Source organism: Lonchura striata, chromosome 11 (assembly GCF_050655825.1).
Source record: "Lonchura striata isolate lonStrDom1 chromosome 11, ASM5065582v1, whole genome shotgun sequence".
Classification (NCBI taxonomy): domain Eukaryota; kingdom Metazoa; phylum Chordata; class Aves; order Passeriformes; family Estrildidae; genus Lonchura; species Lonchura striata.
In genome coordinates, this window is record NC_140713.1 from 23,014,916 (window position 1) to 23,041,210 (window position 26,295).

Here is a 26,295-nt window from a genome sequence, read left to right on the forward strand (position 1 = left end):
AGATGGCTGGGGGAGCTGGCAGTGTGACACTGAGCCTGTCACTTCTGGGTCGCCCGGTTCAAGCACAGCCTTGGTCAAGGATGGCACGGAGCCATCTCCAGCAAGCGGCTCTTCCATGAGAAACGTGGCTGGTGAGGAGCAGCTCCTCGCTGGATGGAGGAGAGGGACAGAGTTTTTATTCCTGATGGGTTGTGGAGACGCTTGGGAAATGTGAGGGATGTACAGCAGGGACTGGTTTGGTGGCACAGACTCAGTGACATTGTCCAGGCATCACGTCTCCAAGCCAAGAACAGGGATCCCCACGGGATGCAGGTGGAAGCATCCCCAGAAAGCAGGATGTGTGTCCACCTGTAGCCTTGGATCCCAGAAAGGAAAATCTCCTTTCATGTCTGTTTAATTCCTGACAATGTTCCCATTTTTCCCAGGTGGATCCATGGAGCAGCATCATCTTTTATTCCTGGAAAACAAGAAATTCCTTTTGTCCACTCAGATCCAACCTCACTGGTACTGTGGCCTCATGGAAACATTCCTGGTGTGTTGGGAGATTACTCCATGTTTTAGCTTCGCTTTACTGTTATTCTTCAATTTCACTCTAAAATACCCAAGGTTTGGAGGAGTTTGGAAAATTTAAATTGCAAAATAATTTTTCTGATCATTCTTGGATTTTAGTAAATGCAGCAGGAGAAGGGAAGGGAAAGGGAAAGGGAAAGGGAAAGGGAAAGGGAAAGGGAAAGGGAAAGGGAAAGGGAAAGGGAAAGGGAAAGGGAAAGGAAAAGGAAAAGGAAAAGGAAAAGGAAAAGGAAAAGGAAAAGGAAAAGGAAAAGGAAAAGGAAAAGGAAAAGGAAAAGGAAAAATTCCTTAATTAGGAATATTCTCAGGCCTTAAAGCAAAAATCTCTGACTGCAGAACACCTCTCTTTTTTGCATAAACCTTTTTCCCATGCATCTGTTAGGATCCTACCAGCTCAGCTTCAGGAAAGTTCATTTCAAAGCTCGAGTTATTGGGACATTTGACATATTTGGTCTCTTATGACTTCAATATTGTTTTGAGAATCCAGCAGCCCAGTGGAATCCCACAATGGCTCTTCACCAATTAAATTTTCACAGGGCAACCCCAGCCAAAGGTAACTGGGAGGGAGGAGCTGCTTCTGGGATTCTCCAGCTGGGGGACTGGGGTTTGGCTGTTTAATAGAGAAAATTATCAACCCAATCACAAGTTTATAGCTCTGCTGGCAGCTGGGTGGTGTCTGACATGGGTTTGCCTTCTCACAGACATCTCTGGTGCCTGAGATGTCCAGGAATGTCCATATCCTTAAGCATAACTAGGCAGATAGAGTAAGGATTTAGGCTGCCAGGAATTTGTATTTTCCAAGCTGAAGTCACTGACAAAAGTATCCAGTAGGAGGATTGATCATCCAACAAAAGTCAAGCAGAGAGAAAGCTGACTCTGGAATAATGGGCAAGAAACATGGAATATGAATTCCCACAATTCTGGACTCCAACAGTTCCATGAGGAGTGTTTGGATCGATACCAAAATCATTGAAGCTGATAAAAAATCCATGGAAGATCCATCCAGCTTTAGAATGAGCCACAGAACTCAAATGCCTCTCACTGGGATAGCAAGTGATGGACACATTAATTCCTTGTTTAATGGTTAAAGTTTAATGTTTATTTTTATTAATGTCATTCCTTTGTTGGGAAGAAAGACATGTAAAGAGAAAGGGGGGGAAAGAGAGGGATATTGTGTGGCTTTGCAGGGGAAATTTTCTGTGCAAACGGATCATCCCACCAGCAGAAGGAGCTCCAGCTAAAATCCTGGCTCTGCCCATTTGGTCCTGGTGAAATTTATGGACCTCAGCAAAGATAAAAGAGAAAAGGTGAGACAGCCACATTCAGGAGGAGAGAAAAGTGGGATGAAGCTCCAGGCAGAGGAAGGACCAAGAGTGATGTGGGCACAGATGAGGGTGCTGACACATCCTTGCCCTCAGGAGCCATGACTTTCTGGACTGTGTTTTCCAAAGTAGTGGCTGGTAGGATTTCAGCAGGACGTTGTCATTCCTGGGGGGTCCTGCTGACTGGTGGGATTGGCACTCAAGCAAGGAACAAGACCCAAATTTCTGCTTTCCATTGGCTTTGGAGATGCACAGTGGCACAAAGGCAGCGTTGCTTTTTCCAGGGTAAGAAATTCCCTGAAAGACCTCTGCTGGTTTTAACTTTTTTTATTAATCAATAGAAGAAAGATTAAAATTTAAAAAAATTTAAGGCTAAAGCTCAGGGGAAATGATCCAGTTAGTATAATTTATTGTAATTGTTATTATTATTCCAGGGAAGTTCTCAGGTTTAAGGAGAGAAAATAAAACCACAGGATACCAAGCCAAGAACCAAAGTGCCTCCAGCAGGTCTTTACAATTATCCAACATTAATGCTTGAACAAAACCAAGTAATGGGATATGGGAAATACAAAATATCCTCCAACAAAGAACCAGGAATGCCTGCAGTGCTGAATTCCATAAATAAAATGCACTCTTTGGTTTAAAGCTGATAAAGCTGCTGCTCTTCTGCCACAAGCTGCTCCAGAGGCTGCATTTCCCTGCAGAAAGTTATCCACAAGGAATTAGCTCCCTTATCCTTTGTTTACATGTATTGATGATAGCGCAAATGCACTAAAGAACTTTGATAGGAGATTGTTACTCCTGACTCACAGAGACACTGCAGAAATCTTCCCCTGGAAGACAAGGAAAGTCCATAAATTGCACAGCATTTTTTCTGCAAGTTCATGCTAATTTGCTCTTGCATCATTCATGAGCCACAAAATGCCCTGGGGTGTCTTTAGAGATATAATTGTTTTTAGAACTAAATAAATTCAAAAGGCAGGAGGGATATTCCTCATTAGCTTCCTGATTTATAATGCCAGAATCCTTTACTCCCTTATCAAATCACTGCACAAGAAAAATGAGCAACAAGATAAACATGAAAAGGAGCAGCAATGTTTTGCTGATTTAAATACCTCTCATTTTTAAAAATATATGTCTTATGGATGTCTATGAAAATATTATATGTATGTACATATGAAAAGGGAGAATATCTGTCTTTCCTTGTGCAGGAAAAAGAAGCAATTGGAAGAAGCAACTCTTGCTGCTCTTCCCCTCTCGGCAACACTTCTGAGGTTAAAGGAATAAAAATCCATCAATTTGTACAGGCTGACCTTGCAGTGTTGGGTTTTAGCTGAATTCAGATGTGCAGGATTAACCCAGCAAAGTTTACATGACATTGATTTAAGAGCTGCCTTACAGGACCTTCCAGCGAGTTCCATTAATCGGAATTTTTAATCGGGCCTTGGGATGGGGAAAAATGTTACTCAGCAGACGTGCAATGTATGATAAACAGATGTCCCCATGCATCAGATAAACCCAAATGCAGGCAGGGATCACTAATCAAGCTTTAGGGCAGGGAGCAATTCCTCAGCCATGGTTTTGCTGAGATGGAGATGGGATGGAGATCTCCAAGTTGGAAATGGGATTTCTGGCCTCCTGTTGCACGTTCAGGAATTACCCAAGAGCGCCAGTTTGGGAAGAGACTCCCAGGTTCTGGTGAAGAATGACCATGGGGATGGTTGGACCCTCCAAAAAAGGCAGGATTGATCAGACGAGATCAATCAATTGGCAGGGCAGGGAATAACCTGGTGGTCACGGCACTGGAGTGGGAAAGGACGTGGCTCTGTCCCCAGTGTGGGACTCCTTGACTAATTTTGCATTGAAAGTTCTCCAGCAAAACACTTTGAGTCCTTGGAGCAGAAACTCCGTTCCAATTCTGGATTTGTCATTTCAGTTAGTTTTTTATTTTTAATATGGCTTCTCTCACTCAATATCTCATCTCCTCCGCAATCAAATTTAAACCCCCATTTTTTACTCTCTTTTTGTCTACCGATTTTCTTTCCCCATTATCTTCTTCTAATGCAGCTCCTTTTTCTTACACCCTTCACACCGCAGCCAGGTCACCTCATTTACCATTAAAAGGTACCAAGAAACATCTCCTCACTCTTGGGTCTCATGCCTGAGTCCTGGATCTCTTGGAAAATCCCACCCAAACTCCCGTGACCCCAGCTGGAGCACACCCAGCCCAAACCAGCATCTCCAGGGAAGTCAGCTGTCAAATCCTAGCAGATCTCCCAGGCAAAACACAATTTTTCAACTCCTTATCGCCTGGCTGTGCTGGGGCAGCTCTCGGCAGGGACAGGAAAAGGGCAAGCAGCCTCTGGAAAGCCAACGCCTGCCAAACTCCCGCTCATTTCCACAGCGCGGCCGTGCCAGGATTTCACGCAGGAAAGCCAGCCTCGGTTTTCGGACGTGAGCTTGAAGACCCATTTCCTGAGTTATTAGGATTGAAATTCCACAAAGAATAGGAATATGAAATCAGGCTGGGGTAAGGGATGTGTGCATGGAAGGATTTCACCCAAGGAGGTAAAATGTCCACCCTTTTCTGAATGACAAGGCAGAAAATCTTAGAGCAGGAGTTGTTATCAACTTAAAAATGGCATGGTTGCCCCATCCACCTGGATTGCACCAAATCCAACTGGTTTTAGCTTTAAAACTCTATGGAAATCTCTCTTGACTGCCACAAACCTCCCTCACCCCGAGCAGGATCTTTATGGCAAGAGTTTACACGTGGGAGCCAACTTGCAGCTCAGAATTTGGCCCATTTCTTTGGAGGACATGCCAGGAGTAGCCTGTGATGTTGTTTGGTCTCTGGAGGCAGCCCAAATGAGAGCAGAACAAAGCTTTGATGCAAATGAAAACCTACCAGTGAGTACAGCTAAATAAAGAAAGAAAATGATTCTTTGTTATGGAAACCAGCAGAGGAAATCTTGAATTAGTCAGTGCATCGTGACCTCTCTCTGCCCTCCTGAAAAATGTGCATTTTCTTAAAGCTTTTGGACTTTCCACTGCCAAAAGAGAGAAACTATGCGACATTTCCAGCCACCTGGTGTAAAGCTCAAACTTTATTTAGCAAGGGGAAAAAAATCATTCTTGTTGTATAATAAATGCTAAAAAAAATTGAGTAAAAAGCACAATTTGTGTAAAGCTGAATAATTTTGAGTGGCTACATCCAGTCATGGCACAGACAGGAAAAGCTTGAGTTGATCTTGTGAATGAAGCATGTGGTAATTGTTTCCGTACATCCTCGTTAAGATGAAAAGCTACACAAATAAACAACAACAGAAGATGCTCTGCGCCAATCAGTGGCTTGTTCCAAAAGAAAAAATTTTCAAAAGTATATTTAAAAAAGGGAAAAATCTGGCTTGGAGTAGTTGTTCTCATGCTTCCTACTAGGAGGAGTAATGGACTGATGGTGGCCCTGCAGGTTTTGCCTTTTCCCTGGGTCGAATTTGGGCAGCGCCGCTCTGGCACGAGGCTGGGCTGGGAATGAGTCAGCGGAAGGTGAGGAAGGACATGGAGAGAACCAGAAGTTAACGTGGAAACACGACAATTAACACCGGAGAAACAGCCCTTGAGGGACCCAACGGAGCCACACCAGAGAGAAACCTCCTCCAGACGAGTGAATGATGACGCTGCCACCCACCAGGTTTTACCGCCGCGGTGACGGCGCTCACCAGAAAGGTCGCTTTGAAGTTTTGAAAGGGACAGGGCAAAGGTGACCTCCACGCAAGCTCCAGGATCCTTTCCTGCAGCAACTCCCTGCCACAGCCGTGTCCCTGGGATGGGGACCTCTCTAATTCGGAGCTGGAGACGATCCCCAGCTGACATCCGCAGCGCTGGCCGAGGGCTGCACAAAGAGTTGTGTATTCCCCATAATTGTCCTCCTTATCAGTGTGGGTGAGTGTGCAGTAGTCTAAATCACACAGTCATGACACTCCACATGGCTGAGCAGGAAGAGCCCACTTGGCCTGGGCTAGATTAGTCTAATCCCACCTCCCTTGTTCTGTCATAATACCCCTCCATCCCTTCACTCCCTATAAAAATATCCAGCTGTTGATTAAAATTAGTGAACTGTTGGCTTTCGGAGTCGAGTTGGCAGCTTATTCTCTGTATTTCCTAGATATCTCTGGATGAATTCCCCATTTACTCGGCGGCCTGATCCTGTGAACTGCCAAGCTCTCCCAAGTGGGCGGGATCAAGCCTTGGGTCTCTGGATAAATCAGGGCTTCCTCCTGTTCCTCCCCACCAACCTGCTCCCAGCATTGACATCTTCCCTCCACGGGTGTCAGGCTGCCTTGGGAAAGAGAAAACAGAATTTTGGCCTGTCAGCTGGGTGCTCTCAAGAGCTCCACTCCTTTGAAAAGGAGACTAAAATAAAAGTCTGGCTTAATGCCCCCACCCCTCTCCAGGCTGTGACAGGAGGCTGGAGGAAGCCACCAGGCGCCTTGTCCAGCAATCCCAAGCAGGCTGCAGAACACCAGGATTTTGAGGAAACTGCTGTGAAATGCGAAATATTTCCACATCTCAACCCGGATTCATCTTACAGAGCCTTTGCTGTGGCAGCAAGAGCTTGTAAAGAAAAAACTGGGGGGGCAGGGGGAAGAACAGCCCATGCAGAAGGAAAACAGATAAAGTCGTGTGGGCAGTTGGAGGAATGTTTTGGAGAGGAGGATTCATTTTTTTATTGGTTTTCTTCCTGCAGATTCTTTCTGCAGGGTTTGGAGAAATGCTGGGAATCCTCAGCTGGTGCATGTTGCTGCTGGATTAATTTTCCACCAGCAAAGGTTCTGCCTCCAGCTCTGTAGAGTCCTGGGAAGTCCGTGGGAGATTCTGGCTTTTCCTAGAAGGACCAGGTGGCTCGGGACACCACCAGAGCTGGACCTCAGAGTAACAGCAACCTTATATTTACAGCCATGACTGCCCCAAATCCAGGGTGCAGGGGGAAAATAATCAACCTCAGTGACTCCATCCCGTCCTGAATGGGATCACTTGGATCTGACAGAGGGAAAGCAAAGAGATGTCACCTCACAGTGTCCCTAAAGCAAGAGATGGCCACTGAAACCACTGTGCTGGCCCCCGCTGTTGGGACCTCACCCAATCCAAACACAGACTGATTGTTCCAGGGAAGCGTTGTTGGAATTTAATACAACTTTTCTAACTCTTCCCATTAAAAAGGACTTTGCAGCTCTGGTTTGTCAGCAGCAGTGTACAAGGAACAGTTTTGAGGAGATCCTTCCCTGCAGAGATGGAATTCCAGCAGGAATACAAGGAGGATCAAGCAGGATTTCACAGCTCGGGCTGGAGGTCAGAGGTCCTGTCATTCAGCTGTCAGATCTTTATTATAATTTTCAAAGGGAAGCACAAATTCTGCCATGGTCTGTACAGGAATAAAATTGGTCTTCAAGACCTTACTTTTAATATCATGCTCACTTTAATATGGTAAAAGCATAGAATCATGGAATTATGGAATTGTTGAGGTTGGAAAAGACCTCTGAGATAGCCCAGAGAGGATTTGTAAGCATATATCAATACCCTGGGGCACCATGGAGAAAGACAGGTAGGAATAATTTGCAAAATAGTTTCTTAAAGATGTTTTTCCCCAACTTTCCACTTTCTTCATTCACTTCAGTCCATTTTCTAAGTGAACACGAGGATGTGAGATCTCCTGGGACAACAAGAGTGAAGGCATGAGCTAAGGGGAGTCAAGGGAAAAGACCCAGCAGAGCGGATGGACGGGGCAGGGAATATCCTGGAGAAACCATTCCAGGAGAACTGGATCCCTTTGGACATGCTTGGGTGAAGAAGCCTTAAAAAGAGGATTGCTCTGGTGCTGAGAGCCAGATTCCCACCACACAGGACGGCAGGAGCTCCCTCCTGGCACAGGGGGGACAGAACGTCAAAGCATTCCAGGATTTGTCAGGATTCCAGGACTCTGCTCGTTGCCCACTTATCCCTTCAGTCCCCGAAGCAATCTGCTTTTGGTGTGTCATTAACTTATCAGCTCAGCCTCAATTTATCTGCATTCACCAAGATCTGAAGTTGTGATGTTTATTCCCACCACTCTGTGGGCGGAGGGAGATCCGCTGTGAAGATTTTCCAGCAATTTCCTTTGTGCTCCTTTTGGACAAAAGCTTTGGATGCAGCTGCACAACTGTCATCGGGTCTCTGGGTAGGAGAGGAGGGACAGCTGAGGGCCTGAGCCCCAGCAGGAATCACATTCAAGCCCTACAACAATCTGATGGGCACAGGAATAGTCATCTTTTCCAAAGGTCCCATGGAATTTGGTGCCGACAAACTTTAGCCTCTGGCATGGAAATTGAACAGGCTTAGAAAATTGAATATGTTTCTACCTCACACCCTTTGGAACCTGCCAAGAGCCATCTCAAATAATTGGTTTGATGCTCTGCAGGATTCTCAGTCTCCTTAAAAAAGAGAAAGGCACAAGAAAAACGTGGTTTCCAGGATTTAGAGCAGATATCTCAAACGATGGAGGTGGTGGTTTCCCAAGGAAAGATTGTCAAAGACTTGTGCTCAGCAGCATGGACACCAGTAATAAAAACACCCAGGGAAAGGAACGGGAATTGGTGCCTTGGTTGCCATGAGATGACTGAGAGGAAAATTAAACATTAAAACCCATGGAGGTGGTGTTTTCCTTTCTGTTTCCCACCCAGCTCAACATGTACATCCCTAAACTTTCCTGGCTCTGATGATTCCCACCAAAATTTCTGCTTGCCTCCAGCAAGGGCAGAATGACCTGCAACATTCCTGGAAAAAAAAAATAGAAAAACAAACCAAAAAACCCAGAAAGAGGAACACAGCAAGGATTTGCAGAGTAAATATAATTTTCTGCCTGTGAATCCTATGGCCAGTTCAAAATCCATGAACACAACTCATGGAAGAAAGGGAGGCCATGGAAGGCATTTGGAGTGCAGAGAACCAGATCTTTGCAGGGAAATTCCAAGCTCAGGGTGGATTGGAAACTCTGCCACTGAGCAGGAGAGCACAAAGGAGCTGCAGGATTTCGCTTGGTGGACACAAGGGTGTGCAATGCCCACGGCTTCTCCTCCTGGAGTTCCATTGTTCCTCCACTTTGGGTTCAACTTGCTGAGTGTGCCAACCACATTGTCATAAATGACCGGATTTTCCACAAAACTCCCCTCTGCAATCACCACTGAGGAGAATATAGGAAATTATGGGAGTTTTTTGCCAAAATATTATGGATTATATATATATATATATATATATATATATATATATATATATATATATATAATATAGCCTGAGTTCAACAACCCTGTACAAGAGCGAGTCTAGAGCAGATTTAGACAGAGAGGGACAACCTAAACAGCTTTTATTTTATTACCCTGATATGTTTAACTTTTTTCCACCCTTTTTTTTACAGACTGGAACTGTAGGATTTGCCCTTTGCAGCTGTATGAACTGTATGTTAAGAGTAACAGAGCTGTCTCAAATCCCTTTGTATTCCAGGGACATTTTTCCAAGGCATTTTGTCTCCGTAACAATACCCAGAGCTCCCTAAATTTTGGGAAGGTCATTTGTTTCCTAGCAGAGAGATTCCCTTATCCAGAGCTTACTAGAGCCCAAACAACAATTTATAAACTCTAAGCTCCTTTCTCCTTCAAGATGAAGTGCTTTAGTGTTGAAGCCAAACTAAATCTTTAAATGGTATAAGAGGCATTTGGAGTTTTTTTCCTTGCCCAGCTGACAGTAGGTTTACAGTTTATAATCTGGCCTTTGTAAAGGCATTTGTCAGCCTGGATATTTCATTTTAAAACGCGACCACCCATGAGGACGCACAGACAGGAAGCGTTTGTTCACTTGCACCAACAGCCCATTTGAAGGTTGGCTGCAAAATAACAGAATTTAGTCACAAAGGCAAACTTTTCTCTCTCTCTTTTTTTTTTTTTTTTTTGGTGCATTATCTCCCTAACATCTCGTTTTAAAAAGCAGTTTTTGTTTATGGGAAGCCAGTCCTCCGCTCTAAATTTGGAAATTCGACGTATTCCCCTAATCCCCACGTCCTCTCAGGGATGCTGGCTGTGCATCTTTGGCCTCCCAAAACACAGAGCTGCTTTTATCTTCTCTCCCAAGGTCCCCAGTTTAACTGCCCCACCAGAGGAAGAGGAGTCTTTGCACTCCAGGGGCAGAGGGGAAATGTTCAGCCCAATTTAACAATTTCCACGGATCCAAACCCACTGGAAGTGCTGCAGCTTCGTGCCCATCCTATTTTTTCAGATGTGTTTTCCACCTTTAGCACAGATTTGGTCATGCCAAACGTTGGTTGCTTTTGCAATTGAATAGAAATCTGTCTGATAGTTTATAAGAGGATTTCAGTTCTAATATTAAGGTATTTCTCCATCCCTCCCCTCTGGGACTTGACTTTTTCTTTTAAAGAAAAGAAGGGAGTGCACAAACAACCAACACCAAACCCACCACACTCATTAGTACATTAACCAAGAAATCTCGAAATTAAAAACAAGCACCTTAAATTAACAACCCAAAACCACTACAAGCAATTTAAAAAAACATCTTAAATTAACAACCCAAAACAAGCCAAAAGAGAAAGGCAAGAAATAGGATTCGAAGTTAAAAATGAGTGGCATCCACTTCTTAAATAGATGAGTTTGTGTCTCCCTGCCTGGGGCTGAGGGGGAGAAAGCAAGGCCAGAGCAGAGGGGCTCTTCCAGACAGTACCACACAGAATATTGCATTCTTTCCCCCACCATCACAAGTAACACTCACTTTTTATCTCTATTGCTCAAAGGTTTAAAGGGAGGAAATAGTTCCAGCAAGTGATAAAGCTTTCAGCTTTTTCTTATTTAACTCAGTTGCAAAATATAACAATAAATAATAATTACCTCAAACACCCATGGCCTGGGGTTTAGCTCTGTGTCCCCATCACTGCCTGGGGCACAGATCCCTTTAGTACCTCAGAAGCAGAAGTTTAAAGAATTTTGCAGCCCCCAAAATATTTGCAATATTTGCAGTCCTCTTAATTCCCTACTTCCTACTGGGTCCAGCAGTTTCTTGTCACTCCGGAAAGCTTTTGCAGCCCTTTTTTTTTTTAAATTTTTTTTTTTTTTTTGTTCCTTGGCTGCTGGCACAAACTTTGATGTTTAAGGAATCTTCTACAGCAGAAACCATGATGATGAAAAAAAAAACCAAAACAAAACAACAAACAAAAAAACCGAAAACAACAAAAAAAACCAAACAGGGGACAGGAAATTCTCCAATTCATGGAATCTCAGAATGGTTTGGCCATCCAGTGGCACCCCTGGCATGGGCAGGGACACTTTTCACCATCCCAGGTTGCTCCAAGCCCTGTCCAACCCCGCCTTGGAGATTTCCTGGGATCCAGGAACAGCCACAGATTCTCTGGGCACCTGTGCCAGGGTCTCCCCACCCTCACAGGAACAATTCCTACCCTTTAAGCCCCCTCAGCCATATATGATGGGTCCCACAAGAAAACTGCAAGAGTTGGTGACACCTCCAGCACTGCTTTGGGCAAAGGGGATTTTGAGAAAGTTTGTAGGGAGGGACACAAGCACAAGTCCGGGAAAAACAATGGGACAATATCAAAAGGGCAAGAGGAGAATACCTGTGCCACAGGAGGGGAAAAAACACCTCAGGCAGGCTATTTTAAGTCGTCTCCTCATGTCCCAAATGTCACTGACTGTTGTTTGTTGTTTTGCCCCAGCACCGCAGCTCCGCGGCACCGCGCAACGCAAGCCAAGGGGAAGCTGCTCTGTGTCCAGCTGTCCTCCTGCTGCAAGCCTGGCTTTATTCTGCACGGATCTGACAGTCCAGAGCATTTCTGATGCCTCCAGGCCCCTGTTTCTTGGCTGCCAGCAGCAGTTCTGCCAGGGCAGCACTGCGGTGCTGCTGCTGCTTCTGGCCATACCTGAGCCCGTCCTCTCTCCAAACTTGGGCTGGGAGGCAGCTGCGGTCACCAGGTTGAGCCTCTCAGTGTTCATAAGCCTTTCCAGGCATCCTGGAGAGCAAACACACTTTCCAAAAGGGATTTCTCACAGTTGCTGATGGCTCAGGCCATGCTTTTAGTGGTGGGGCTGTGCAATGTAACCTCAGAGAAGAAGATTGTGCTTCCCTCTCTCATCAGAACACGCTGTGCTAATTTTGCATTGTGCAGCCAGGGCAAAAAACACCCTTCTGTCTCTTCAAGGAGGTTTTGGGGTCTGCAAACACTTTAAGTGGACTTCAGCAGATGTGGTTGGATTCAATCCTGCTCTCCTGCCCTGCAGTGCCCAGCCCAAACAGCAAAGCCAAAGGAAATGTTTGTCCTAAATATTAAATCTGTCTCTGAAGAGAAATAAACTCTTGCTGAAGCACTTGAGCCTGATCCAGATCCAGGGAAGGAATCATCTGTGGAAATGGAGGTAGGGCACCTTGGAGATTGGTTCAAGAATAGAAGCAGAGAGTCATGGAATGTTTGGGTTGGAAGGGATTTTAAAGATCACCCAGTTCCATCCCCTGCCATGGGCAGGGACACCCAACCTGTCCTTGGCCCCCTCCAGGGATGGGACATCCACAACTTCTCTGGGCAAACTTTTCCAGTGCCTCACCACCCTCCCAGGGAAGAATTCCCACAGTCCTATCCACACCCCCCCAAAAAAAAAAAAAAAATCTGAATTTCCCTTGCACCCAGATGAAACCTGGAGCTGTGTAAAATTCCAGGGTGCTTCAAATACAAGCCCCAAGTGGTCAGAAGTGGGGCTGGGTCCTTCCCTAACCCACATCCATACTCCCTCAGTGTCATTCCCTCTTCCAACATTTCCATCTGCTGCTCAGGGCACCCTGGATCTCAAGGCAAGGGCTGGGTCACAGCTCCTGCTCCAGTGTTGGGAGGTTGAAAAACTCATCTCACCTGTTAAAGAGAGGCAACAGCCAGCTCTGAGCCAGGGCTGCTTGGTTTACAGGAATCTTCTGTGGGAAGAGCATCAGCAAGGCTCCAGCACCAGGAATCCTCCACATTTTGTGGAGTCCGTTACTTAAACCAGGATTAACCCGTGGAAAACATTCAGGTTTCCCTTCTCCAACAAAAAGAGCTTTTCCTCCAGGACTGCTGCATCCCTGCATGGATCAATGCCAGCCCTTGGACTGATATCCACATTATCACCTTCTCATCCCACATCACTCTTTTAGCAGCTTTTCCTCATTTCTTCCTGGCACAGAGATCCCATAATCAATAACCTACATAAACTTTGGAGACAACTCAAATCTATTTCCCCCTTTTCTGAAGCCATTTGAAGCCAATACGTTTTATTTTCCATCTCCTTGGCTGAATTTGAATGCAAAGCAGTATTTTGCATTCTCGTGGCACTGGAGAGAGGAGGAATTGCCTTTCCCAGTGCCTGAAGCTGATACAAGCCCTTATGGCCGAGGCTGGGCTGTGAACAGGGAGCTCAGCAGTGGGGATTTAGGGCTGTGAGCCTGGGAAAGCTGAGGAATCCCTGCCTGCCAGAGATGCACTCCGTGCCCCTCGCAGCCCCTCGTTTTACAGCTCCAGATGGGCTGCCTGGTTCAGTCTGAGCTGGGACAGGTTTTGAGGCATGTCCGGAGATGGGAATTCAGACCAAGCAATTCCAGGTGGGTTCACGCGCTCCCGTTCTCAAAATCTCTGTGTTTTGCAGGAATCTGGGTTTTCCTCAGCCTTGCCAGAGCTGTCTGGACCTCCCCATGGTTATTAGGGCTGAGTTTAAGTTTTCTAGGAAACCTGGAACAGCCCCACTGACCCAAATCTTCAGCACAGACAATCAAAATGATTTTGTAACAATATCTAAACCACTCCACAGTGTTTCAGTAAACAGTACATTTGTTTTGGGTTTGTGTCCCAGCTTCGTTTTCCTCAAAAAAGACTATTCCATTTTTAGTTTTATCCTTATGGATCTTCTTCCTAACACTCAACCTTTATTTACTATTTGTAAGGGGCATCTATCATCCTGCCTTAGAACTGTAAATATTCTACTTACACCCAGCACAGCACATCCTTTCTGTTTAAAATCCGAGCTGTGAAGTTTTATATATAATTTTTATATAATTTTTCTCCTTTCCGAGCTGAAAGGTCCTGAAGATAAACTCGCAAGGATCCCAAAGTTGTGAACCACAGCCCAAGCCCATCCCAAGGGATCCCCTTTAAGCTTGGCTCCTGGCAGTGTCAGCACTCAAAGGATGATCTAAATTAGGAAGAAAAATAATTACCTGGAAAGCAGATGCTAACGGAGCCTAAATTCAGGGAAGGAGGAAAGGAGGGACTCCGGGAACGCATTCTTGGGAAAAATTATTCCATTGGCTTTCATGACTGGTCATAAGGCTACAAAGGATTTCATTAGAGGGCTGTGATGTAGGAATTTATAGGCATTGGGCACAGGCAGAGGAGAGTATCACTCAAATTATTAATCCAAATGGTTTGAAGGAGCAGCCTGGTCAAACAAAGGCAATGTGGCAGCTTTTCTGAGGGATCAAATAAATAAAAAGCAGCTTTGGGTGGTTTTACTCCAGGTGATTCTCTGCAGAGTGAGAATCACCTGCTCCCTCAGTCCCCAAAACCCAGTCAGAAACAGACTCCGTGCCAGTATTTCAGCACTTCAAGATTAATTTGGGTTTATTTGCCTCGTTTCCAGCAGAATGAAACCCAGGATTCTCCTGGCAGGCCCTGAGGGGGTTGATTTATTTTTCATTAGTTCCAAATTAGCCCAACGATGAGACAACTTTTCAAAAGGAGAAGTTTGAAAGTGGCTCCTTTCAGAAGAAAGTCAGAACGAGGCACTTTGTGGTTTGTTTGGTTTCTTAATGGTTTCTGTCCCCTCTCTGAAATCCTCCTGGCTGCCCAACGCAAACTCAGGATTGATTTTAGTCCAGCCAAAGGTGCAGCTGAACTATTAAATTACATCAAGCTGGAGGCCACAAAGGTCTCCTTGACACTGGCACTGGCTGTGGTGATGATAAAATGCTGTTTTCACATGCCTGGGGTCGAATTCAATTTGTAGTGAGGATGGATAATACGAGGATGTGGCTGTTTTCAGTATTCCCTTGATCCCTGCCCCAGCCCTGGAGTAATGAATCCCAAAAAAAACTTGTTGGCTCTGTGGGTATTTCCTCTCCCAGTATCCCAATCCCACACTGAAGCAGATTTTGGCTGTTACCTCCTCACCTGAGCACCCCTGAGCTGTAACAACCCACCTGGCACCGTCCCCACTGCCAAGCAGCAAGGGGTTAACACCACCCCCGGCCCAGGAAAGGTTTTGTCAGGAGCAGATCCGTGACAAAACCATGAGCCCGTGAGTCACCATCACTCCCAGGTCACTCTGCCGTGGTGGCTTGGCCAGCATCCAACCACAGGAAGAGCAGCTGGGGCTGCAACACCCACACCAGGTGCCATCAACACCCCACCATGGGGAGGTGACCCCACAGAGGTCCCTTAACTACGTGTTTTCTTGGGAGCCCCAAAACGGGTCTGTTTGGGGTGTTTTTCCCACTTCTCCTCCCATTTTCCACCAGGGAGATCTCTGCTCGTTGTGCACACGTGGGAAGAGGGGGCGAGAGGATGTTTCCCCAGTGACATCAGCAGCCCTGAGTAAATTCTCTGACCAAAAGCAAAGGGCCAAGGGAACAATTTGTGCTTCATCCTTTAAATGCCAGATCTCCGTTTGCGAGCAGCATTACAGGAACAACCAGGGCACTTAATAGCCAGCTGCAAAGTCATCAGGTATAAATATTTACAGAGGTCTCTTGCAACATGGACATTCCTCCAGATGCAAGAGGATCCCAGGCGTTTCGTGGCATTTTCACCTTCTGCAAAAAGAATCCTCTTTTAGACACGCTCAGCCATAAAACGACAGAAATAGCATTTTATGGAGAACCCACGCCGCGCCCACTCCCCAGGAGCTGTTCCCTCTCTTCTCCTCTTTTGGAATGCTCAGTTATCTCTGGTTTTGCCCCAAATGAGAGGCTGCAAAGCAAAGGTTGGTCAAGGCATGGAGAAGCAGTGTCCTGTGGAAGGGCAGTGATTGCTGAGGTGTAAAAAGGCATGGCATGAGGAGGGATGGGGTGGAATTAAGCAAAAAAAATCACTTTTTTATGGCAAAGCCCCTCAAAAAAAAGAGTTTGAAACCTTCTTACTGAAGAGATTCAATACTCCACAAATCACAGTGTTGGCAGAAGTGGTAGAGGACCCAATGAATAATTTTTGGGGTTAGGGATAGATCCGAACACAATGGAGACTTTCAGCAAGTGAAAAGCAGACCTCCAGCCCATCTTGTGCATCCACTGCCATATTAAAACCATGTCTAGGTTTCTGTGCTGCTTCATCCCCTTTCTTCTTATTCTAAATGCAAATTCTCATTCAACACCAGATTGTGGCTGAGAGCCTGGGAATTGCCATGGGAGAGTCCAGGTCTTTCCAATTATTCCCTCTTTGTGTATGAAATACAACCAAGGAAAAAGTAACTTCAAGGAGAAGTTCTTTCTCAATGAGGAAATGAGTTTTTAGGGGAGCAGAATTATGGAATCGTGGTGTCCACCCACCAGCCTGATGAGACTGACCACAGCCAGGCTCTGCAGCATTCCCAGCTGCATTATTTTTCACCCCAGACACCAATTTTCTCCAGATTTGTAGGATTTTGCAATGATAATAACGTGGTCTTGTGCTTATCAGCCTTGGCCAGAATGGGCTCTGGGTTCAGAAGTGAAAGTTGTCCACCCCATTTCCCTCGAAGTCAGAAGATGTGGAGGGGGTGAGGCAGCACCTCCCACCACCATCATCAGAATTCCTAGGTTAAATCCCGATTAAAACCATGCAGTTTTCTCATTTTTTAGGGTCACCCTGCTCTCCTTCTCCACGCACAACAGCATTCCTCCAGCACCAGCTGTGGATGCTCCAGCTGGGATTGGCAAACCCAACTGCCCATTCCTCCTTTCATGCCTCCAAAAACGCCCCCAGGACTTCACTGAGAAATGATTGCAATGCAATCCAAGCTGGAGCCAAGATTGGGGAATAATGGCACGTTTTCAATGCAAATCCTATCGGTGGGTTTCTAAAAAAATCCTAAAAGGTGCCGATTTTGTGCTGGAAAGGGAACAGAAGTCAGCTTACAATATTCCTGCTGCCTCCTTTTACTGATTCCAGACGCCAGGCCAGGCAGGATCTGGCTATTTTCACTATCATGTTATCACTCCACAATATGTCAGCAAATTCTTGTCCAAACATGATTTTTTTTCCAAGCCACGTTTTATCACTTCTTTTCCATAATCATGACTGATAGTGAATCTAATCTGAATTGGGCTTGGAGGAGGCACGAGAACAATGAAGTGCCGTCAGCACAGGGAAGCACATCCCTTTCTTTTATTCCTAAAGCCAGGCCTCGCTTCACAACAGATCCCCTCAGTGCTGAAACAAGGCTGGAGAGCAAAACATGCACCTCTTCAAGCACCTGAAATTGGAAATAAATCAGGGAATGTCAAAATACAGGAATGTCAACAGACTCTTCCAGTTGTGTAGGGATCAGCAGCTCTTGGGAGCTGCTGGACTGGCTCAGCTGACAGCTCTGGCAGTGGGCACACCCTTCTGTCCCAGAGATCATGGAATCGTGGAATGGTTTGGGTTGGAAGGGATCTCATCTCATTCCACACCTTTCCAACCTGGCCTTGGGCACTTCCAGGGCTCCAGAGGCAGCCACAGATTCTCTGGGCAACCTGTGCTGGGGCCTCACCACCCTCACAGGGAAGAATATCCTCCTTATATCCAATCTAATCCTACCCTCCAAAGTGAAAACTTTATCCCTCCCATCCCCTTCGTTAAGTATTTCTTTCTCTTTTTTCCTTTTTTTTCAAAATTTCCTTAATTTATGTGTTATTTTCCTGCTTTATTAAAAACCAGTATTTTCACCCCGAGGCAATTGCTCCCATTTCAGCTTTATTTTTGTATTGTTTTACTTTCATAGCTCAAATAGGTTATAAATAAAGCAAACAGCACATTTGCTTGATTTCAGAAGGACCTGGCAAAAGGCAAAACTTTCCAAGTTAACATTTTGTCTCAAAAATTAAAATGAAAGAAAATCAAAGCTTATCTGAGATGTGTTCATCAATTTTAACATCCCTGCTCTGTTGGACCCAGGGCAGGCTGATCATTCCAACAGATTTAAAGCTGGAATTTTATGACTGTTTCCCATATTCAATTACAAATTCAATTCCTATTTTCAAGCCAAACTCTTGACAGCCCAGAACCATCACCTTTTCTCCCTAAAACACCTTCTACCTGTAATGACAGCTCCCCGAATTAAGAGAGGTGACACCTCCCCAGGCTTGAGAGCCAGAAAAGCCCTTGGAATTCTGATTTTTGCTGCACTCAAAGTGCTGACATGGACATGGATAAACCCAGTGACTTCAGAAGGCAGTTTCTTTCTCCAGGCAGGAATATTTTTGGACAATGTTGCAGGGTAAAATAGGAGGAAAAACAGTGGTTTAGCAAATCTCTCCGAGCTGCCAAGCAAAATTAACCCCACTCTTAATTTTTTCAGGTTTTTTTCCAAGCTGAACAAGGCTCTTGGGAAGGGGAATGGGTTTTGTGCTGTCACACTCAAGAGGTAACTGAGCCTTTCAAGTGCTGATCTGACTTAATCTTTCAAAAATGTGTCCAAATTGCCTGAGCAAGGAAAACCCATCCATCCCTGCCCTCTCCCCAAATGGAGAGATCCTTCAGAGCAACTCCTGCATTCCAGAGGTAATAACCTCCAATACCTTAAGTCAAAAAGCCAAGTCAAACTCTCCAGATAATGCATTTGGGATTAAGGCTAAATAGGCTCCCGTCACTAATAATGCATCTGCTCCCCGTGGGGAGATTTGGTGGGACTTGAAGGATGGAGCTCCTGCAGGGCTCCCCAAACAAACCCAGGGGTGCACCAGGAGCACCCCAATCCCACCTCGGTGCCCCCTTCTTGACTCCCACCCTGGCTTTGCAGGAGGGCACGATGAGGGGGGAAAAAAAGGGGGGAAAAAAAGCTGGATTCAATCCATTTCGAGCTGGCTGGATGTGTCTGGGATGGAGACAGATGCTGTTTAGACAGGCTGGGTCGGTGGGTGGCCGTGTGAGGAGACCATGGCTGTACAGTTTATAGAAGGCTCCCAGCATAAATGAACTGTTGAAGACCATTGGAAGCCTCAGTGAAATCACAACACGCAGGAACACGGGGGAGGGAGGGCAAAAAAAAAAAAAAAGGCTCTTTTTGAAAGAGCACGGAGAGAAAGGGATGTTTGGAGGGACTCGGGGAAAATCACAATGAGGGGGGTTCTGAAGCCGCCATTCATGAGCCCCAAAGAAAGTAAACACGCCCAGGAGGGGCTGAAAAAAAATAATAATTAAAAAAAAAGTAGATCTAAATAGTTTTTCCTGCATCAGGGATAAGGAACAGACGTGCCTTTGCCCTGCTTCTGTCTAGTCTTGCTAGGTGGAAAGCTAATATTTGAGGTCATGCTCCAGTGGGGAATATTTGATATATTAAGAAAAAGTTGTCCAGGCTGCTTTGCCCCTTGCCAGGCTGCACCAAGAAAAAAAAAAAAAAAAAAAAAAGAAAAAGAAAAAGAAAAAAGGAGCTGATTTGGAGTTTCCTGGGTTTATTTAGAGATAAGCCTGAGGTGACCTTTCACTCCCACACACACACACACGTTCAGCTAGAAATGGAACTGTCTGATCCTTGATGTCTGTGCTCAGGAAAATCCAGAGTTTAATGTGGCAAATTGCGCCAGAATCCTGAAATCTGGAGATTGACAGACTCTGGGATTGCAAGGAAATTTGCTGGGAATGAATTCCAGCCCATGTTCCCCACTTGAGGAACAACAATGTGCATAAACTTCTTGCTAAACCCCAAGACCACAAATCCAGTTTGTTCCTACATTTCCCTTCTCTGTTTCAAGGTAACAGCCAAGGACTGGAAAACTATCCAGGATATCCCAGCTCCTGTCTCCTTTCACTCCCCTGCTCTCTAAGAAAAGGAACATCCCAAAATCTCGAATTTCAGGAAAGATTTGCTCATTTTACACAGATACAAAGCATTTCTGTGAGTATTTTCTCCCCTCCTCATCCCAGGCTGGAGCTGGGCTTTAAACTGCTCCAAAATCCCATGGGAAAGGTTCCATGGTGGCCCTGGAACCACCAGGATAAGGGTTGGACTCAATAATGTTGGAGGGATTTCCCAACCTCAACAATTCCATGATTCCATGGAGGGAAGGACAAAGGGAAAAAACCATGGAAATCAATCCCAGTGCTGGGATCAGAGGTGGGCTGGGAGCAGAGGACTTTTGGAGCTTGATGCCACCAATAGGATCAAAACCCCAAATATTAATAAATTTGATGTACAATATGTTAAAACATAAGACAAAGAATCACCAGTTTTGGGGGATTTATCTGGATTTAGGGCTTTTCCCTCTGCATGACAGGCAGAATGTTCAGAGCTGGACACTCCCAGCACGGAGAGGAAAATTTGGAGGAGGCACAAAGAGCTCTAAATCCTGAAAAAGCTTTGGCAGAAACCCAGCTCTCATCCCAGCAAAATGGATTTAAAAAGTGCAGCTTGAGAAGGAGCAACGAGCCCTAAGGAACACCAGGGCTGTGGGAATTCCAGCCTTGGAGGGATCCATGTGTGAAGCTGGATGATCCCAGGCAGTTCTTGGGGATGGCTCCTAGAAAAAAAAAACAGCAAAAAGAGGGGAAAAAAATCAATCAAAAAAGCCTCTTTTCGAGAAGAACCTGCAGTTAAATCATTTCCATCCTGAAAATAAAATGTTTCCAGGTCAGAAAAGAGGAATTAAAATGCATCTAAAAATAATTTACTGTTCTGAACCAAGCCATGACAAATTTATCTATGGAGTTTGGAGGATTTCTCTCCGTTTATTGGCATTGCAAGTGTTACGATGAAAAATAGAGGCATCAAAAATAAACTCTGCTACTTCATGTTTAAACTCCTGTGACTCCCTGTACTCTGGGTTTTCTGGACCTCCACAAGAATTCATTCACTGAAAAAATAAAACTGTCCAGCTATTAAAAAATGTGCAGCCTCGTCCTAATTAGTGGCTGATAAAGTGATGGAAACCATATTTCTCCCCGTTTTGACCAAACAAAACTAAGATTAGAATATCTAACAATAGAAATTCCTTTTAATAGCATGAAAAAAAAAGAGAGATCAGAGTGTATTTCACCTATCAAAGGTCAGTTTATTTAATTACAAATGCCACGGGGTATCAGGAACTAAAATATTAAATGATATTAATGCTGAAGAGGCATCTCCATGCCCATACATTACACACAGAAGCAAGAGTTCAAAGCCAATCTTAATTAATTATTTGAAATATCTCCAGCTCCCACCTTTCCCCCTCTCCATAAAACAAAAAACCAGCCCAGGTTCATCATCCTGGGACCAATCCCACTCCCCTTTTTTCCACGGGATAAAACTCCAATTTCCATTGCCTCCTTTAAATTGCTTCCATGGCAAAACCAACCCCTATCAGCAGCGATTTTTCCTCCTGTCTCGCCCCTGCTGCTGGCTTGATAAGGGGAGTGCTCCCCTCTCGCCGACTCCACGCTTAATTAGCTCCAGATGCAGCCTAATTAGTCGGTCTGCAGGGCGAGCATTGTTCCGTTGTCACCCGAGCCCGAGTGGAAGAGCTGAGATTGAACATGAGAACCAGATGCCCATCACGGGATCCCCCTGCTCCAGGGCTGGGGCATTGCCAATGTTGAGTTAGAAATGTTGTGTTGGAAATGTTGAGTTGGAAATGTTGAGTTGGAAATGTTGGAAATGTTGAGTTGGAAATGTTGAGTTGGGAATGTTGAGTTGGAAATGTTGTGTTGGAAATGTTGAGCTGGAAATGTTGAGCTGGAAATGTTGAGTTGGAAATGCTGAGTTGGAAATGTTGGAAATGCTGAGTTGGAAATGTTGAGTTGGAAATGCTGAGTTGGAAATGTTGAGTTGGAAATGTTAAGTTGGAAATGTTGAGTTGGAAATGTTGAGCTGGAAATGCTGAGTTGGAAATGATGGAAATGTTGAGTTGGAAATGTTGAGTTGGGAATGTTGAGTTGGAAATGCTGAGTTGGAAATGTTGGAAATGTTGAGTTGGAAATGCTGAGTTGGAAATGTTGTGTTGGAAATATTGAGCTGGAAATGTTGAGTTGGAAATGTTGAGTTGGGAATGTTGAGTTGGAAATGTTGAGTTGGGAATGTTGAGTTGGAAATGTTGAGTTGGAAATGTTGAGTTGGAAATGTTGAGTTGGAAATGTTGAGTTGGAAATGTTGGAAATGTTGAGTTGGAAATGCTGAGTTGGAAATGTTGGAAATGTTGAGTTGGAAATGCTGAGGTGGAAATGTTGTGTTGGAAATATTGAGCTGGAAATGTTGAGTTGGAAATGTTGAGTTGGGAATGTTGAGTTGGAAATGCTGAGTTGGAAATGTTGGAAATGTTGAGTTGGAAATGCTGAGGTGGAAATGTTGTGTTGGAAATGTTGAGTTGGAAATGTTGTGTTGGGAATGTTGAGTTGGGAATGTTGAGTTGGAAATGTTGAGTTGGAAATGTTGTGTTGGGAATGTTGAGTTGGAAATGCTGAGTTGGAAATGTTGGAAATGTTGAGTTGGAAATGCTGAGGTGGAAATGTTGAGTTGGAAATGTTGAGTTGGAAATGTTGAGTTGGAAATGCTGAGTTGGAAATGTTGGAAATGTTGAGTTGGAAATGCTGAGGTGGAAATGTTGTGTTGGAAATATTGAGCTGGAAATGTTGAGTTGGAAATGTTGAGTTGGGAATGTTGAGTTGGAAATGTTGAGTTGGGAATGTTGATTTTCAAAGCTGCAGGCACCAAGGAACCTCCCGTGCTTCAAGGGAGGGAAAGGGTCACACCTCAAAGCAACCCCATTCCCACTAATTCTCCGTCAGGGCATCCTCGTGCCAGGATTTTGGGACAAATTGCTTTGACATCCAGCACGATTTCCCTCAGCAGCCTTTTGGTGTCTTCCTCGCCAGATTTAGCCTTTAATTCCTTGGTAATCCCACGGAGATACCTCTAATTTCAGCGCAGGGCTTTTTCCCTGCCTTTTTTTGCTGATTTTCAAGCATTTGAAATGCTTGCTGGAGAGGCATTCCACATCTGGAATTAGGGAAGTCAGCAGGAAAGTCAGCTGGACAAAGGATGGACAGACTTTGGGATTGCAAGGATATTTGCTGGGAATCTGCATAAACTGCTTGCTAAGCCCCAAAACCACAAATCCAGTTTGTTCCTACATTTCCCTTCTCTGTTTCAAGAGCCAAAGAGTGGAAAAACATCGAGGATATCCCAGCTCCTCTCTCCTTTCACTCCCCTGCTCTCTAAGAAAAGGAACATCCCAAAATCTAAAAAATTCAAAGTCTGCCTTGCTGGAGAGGCATTCCATGTTTGGAATTAGGGAAATCAGCAGGAAAATCAGGTGGGCAAAGGGCCTTATCCTAATGGCATCAGACAAACTCACAAACCTGATGTGATTCATATAAATCTGAGGGTGAAACTCAACCAGCAGCCTCGGGAGTGTCCCTGGAGCAAAAGGATGGAGGAGGAATGGAATTTATGTCCTAAACTTTGTTGTGGTTCTGAAATTTGGGTTGTTTTAGAGTGTTGGCTGAGCAAAGCTGGGAATGGTTCTTCAAATCCTTTCCAGGTCACCCTGCTGTTTGATTTTATCAGATTAAATTAAGACAAAACCAGTTTGGTTCAGCGGGACCTTCTGCCATCTCAGCATTGCTAAAATTGGCCACATGAAGGAGTGATTTACCCATATTGCAGAGGCATCCATGCTAAATAATCCCTGGAAAAATGAGAGTTCTGACCCATGGTGGCTTTGTTGTGTTTCATTTGGAGAAAGAACTGGAATATTACGTAGGAGATCCAGCCAAGGAGACTGACCCCAAGGCAGGAGCAGTCTGTGGGTGAGTTCTTGGGGGCAACCACCTGAATGAAGATTGCTTGAGCTCAGAATAGCTCTGTGAACGTGTCCTTCCTCCAAAATCCAAAATCAGGATCTCGGATGAGGAACCAGCCTGACTGTCAGCACGAAACCCCAAATTGCTTCCCCAGAAACTTCACACAAACACTATGATTGGGTTATCAGCCCAGCTGGGGGAAAAGCTGTTTGTGTAAAAGCAATATTCAGTTTAATTGGGAGCTAAAACAACTCCATGAACAAGTCCTGCAGCTCGGAGGGGGTTCAGAGTCTGGGATCAGCAGAACAGGGTCCTTTCATTTCTCAGCTGGCTTGAAGGAAAGACAATGAAATAAATGGGAAATGTTCCAGCTCCTCTTGTTCCTCTCCACCCTCTCCCATACCTTCCATCATTGCTGAGCTGTCCCTACGACCTCAGCCCATCCCCATGCCAAAACCATGTCAATTCTCTCTGCTGTTCCTTCAAATCCAGCAGGGATGGGATTTTTTTTCCCATTTTAAGGAAGCAATAAACATTTTTAATCACATTTTCGGGCAGCGCACCTGAGATTTCCACAGTGTTGCTTGTAGTTGTCCTTGCCAGGCAATTTTTGTACCCAAATCCCCACGGACACAGTGAAGACCTCAGGGAATCCTCCACCACCACAGCCCCTGGTGAGCCAGGAGAGATCCATGGATGTGGCTTTGTCCCGCCCTGTGCCTGCCCGTCCCTCCTGTCTTGCCAGCAGCAGCCTTGGTGCAGGAAACTCAATCCCAAGGCATGGTTTGAAGTGTAATTACAGTTTTTCCAGGCTTTCCCTGTGCCTAATTACGGTGGGCCTGTGAGGTAACCAGGTCTAGGTTTCAGGATTGGAGTAGTTTGGTGTGGAACAGCGATCCCGTGCTTGTTTGCAGGGAGTTGAAGGGAAATTGGCAGCTGCATTTGAGCACCGAGGGACTAAAAACAAAGCACAGTGTGGTTGTTAGTCCAGCTTCATCTCAGTAAGTGCCTTGTGATGCAGCTGAACTCACCTAAAATAAAAGGAAATAGCAGAAAATGACAGAATGGCAATTTTTTTTTTCCTGTGTTCGGCTCCCGTTGTGTCAAACCAAACTATCGCTGAAATCCACCCAAGAGCACCAACACCAAATCCTCTCTGTGATTCCAGTCCTGGATGACTTTTCTGATGCCACCAGGCTGTTTAGGAGGTTCTTGGTGTGGGGACTCTTACTTGGCATCTTTTGTACCCTTGTGAGCTGAAATCACTCAGTGATTTGCCATCTCCTTGAGTTCAGAGTGACCATTCCAGGCTTGAAGCCACCCACACACAGAAAAAAGACCTGGAAGGTTGAACCTGAATCCATAAAAAACCCCAGATTTTTTATCTTTTATCCATTTCCAAATTTCTTCCCATCAGATCCTACGGTGAATTCACCAGAAGGAACACATACAGAGAGAGAGCAAAATCACTTTCCTAAAGTCTGGAAAAAATAATCCATCTATGGCACATCAGGTTAAGGAAGAGACATCTGGCTTTGATTACGTTTTATAAGGTTGATAGCAAATAAGGGTATTAGAGTTAATTTACTTATTTAGAGAGAAACGACTCAATCACAGAAGCCGTGATTGTGCCTGCATGTTTGGAGAGCTCCAAAATTCCCTCCAACCTCCTCTGGGAGCGAAACGGTGCCAATGGGAAAGCAGAGTTTCTTTTCCACTGAGATATTCCCAAAGGGATGCAAAGATTAGAGGAAAAGCAGCAGGAGTGAGCCCTTCCCAGACTTCCTGGCTGCCCAGGAAAACGTGCCAGGGTGTCGTTTAGGGCTGGAGGTGTAGCTGGAGGGTGAGGAAAAAACTCGTGGAAGTGCTGGAATTTATGGAAGTGGAGATCCAAGGAGGATGAGATGCTACAGGTGAGACAGAGGAAAAAGGGAAGATTTGAGGTTGGATTTAAAGGGATTGAAAATGCAGTTTTGCTTGGAAGGAACATCTGGGAGGGGTGTTGATCAAAGCCAAAATGTCACCTTTAAGATGTCACATCCACGTGGCTTTCTGGACATGCCAGGGAGGAATTTTTCCTTCCAAATCCCATCCTGTGGCCGCTGCCCTTTGTGAATCTGTGAATCCAAGCACGGGCTTGCATTCCTCTATGCCACATCTATCCTGAAAACCCCAGAGAGGGAAGATGGGAGCTCCTGTGGAAATCTGCTCCCCTCAGGGGTCACTCCATCCCTGCTGGCACCTGATAGCCCCGAGGAAGTTTTCAAGGGCCCTTTCAGCGCAGCTCTGTCCCAGACACATCCATCCCAGGGCTCTCTGTCATCAGCTCTCTGCTGTTGCTTCAAATCCAGCAAGGATGGGATATTTTTCCCCATTTTAAGGACGCAA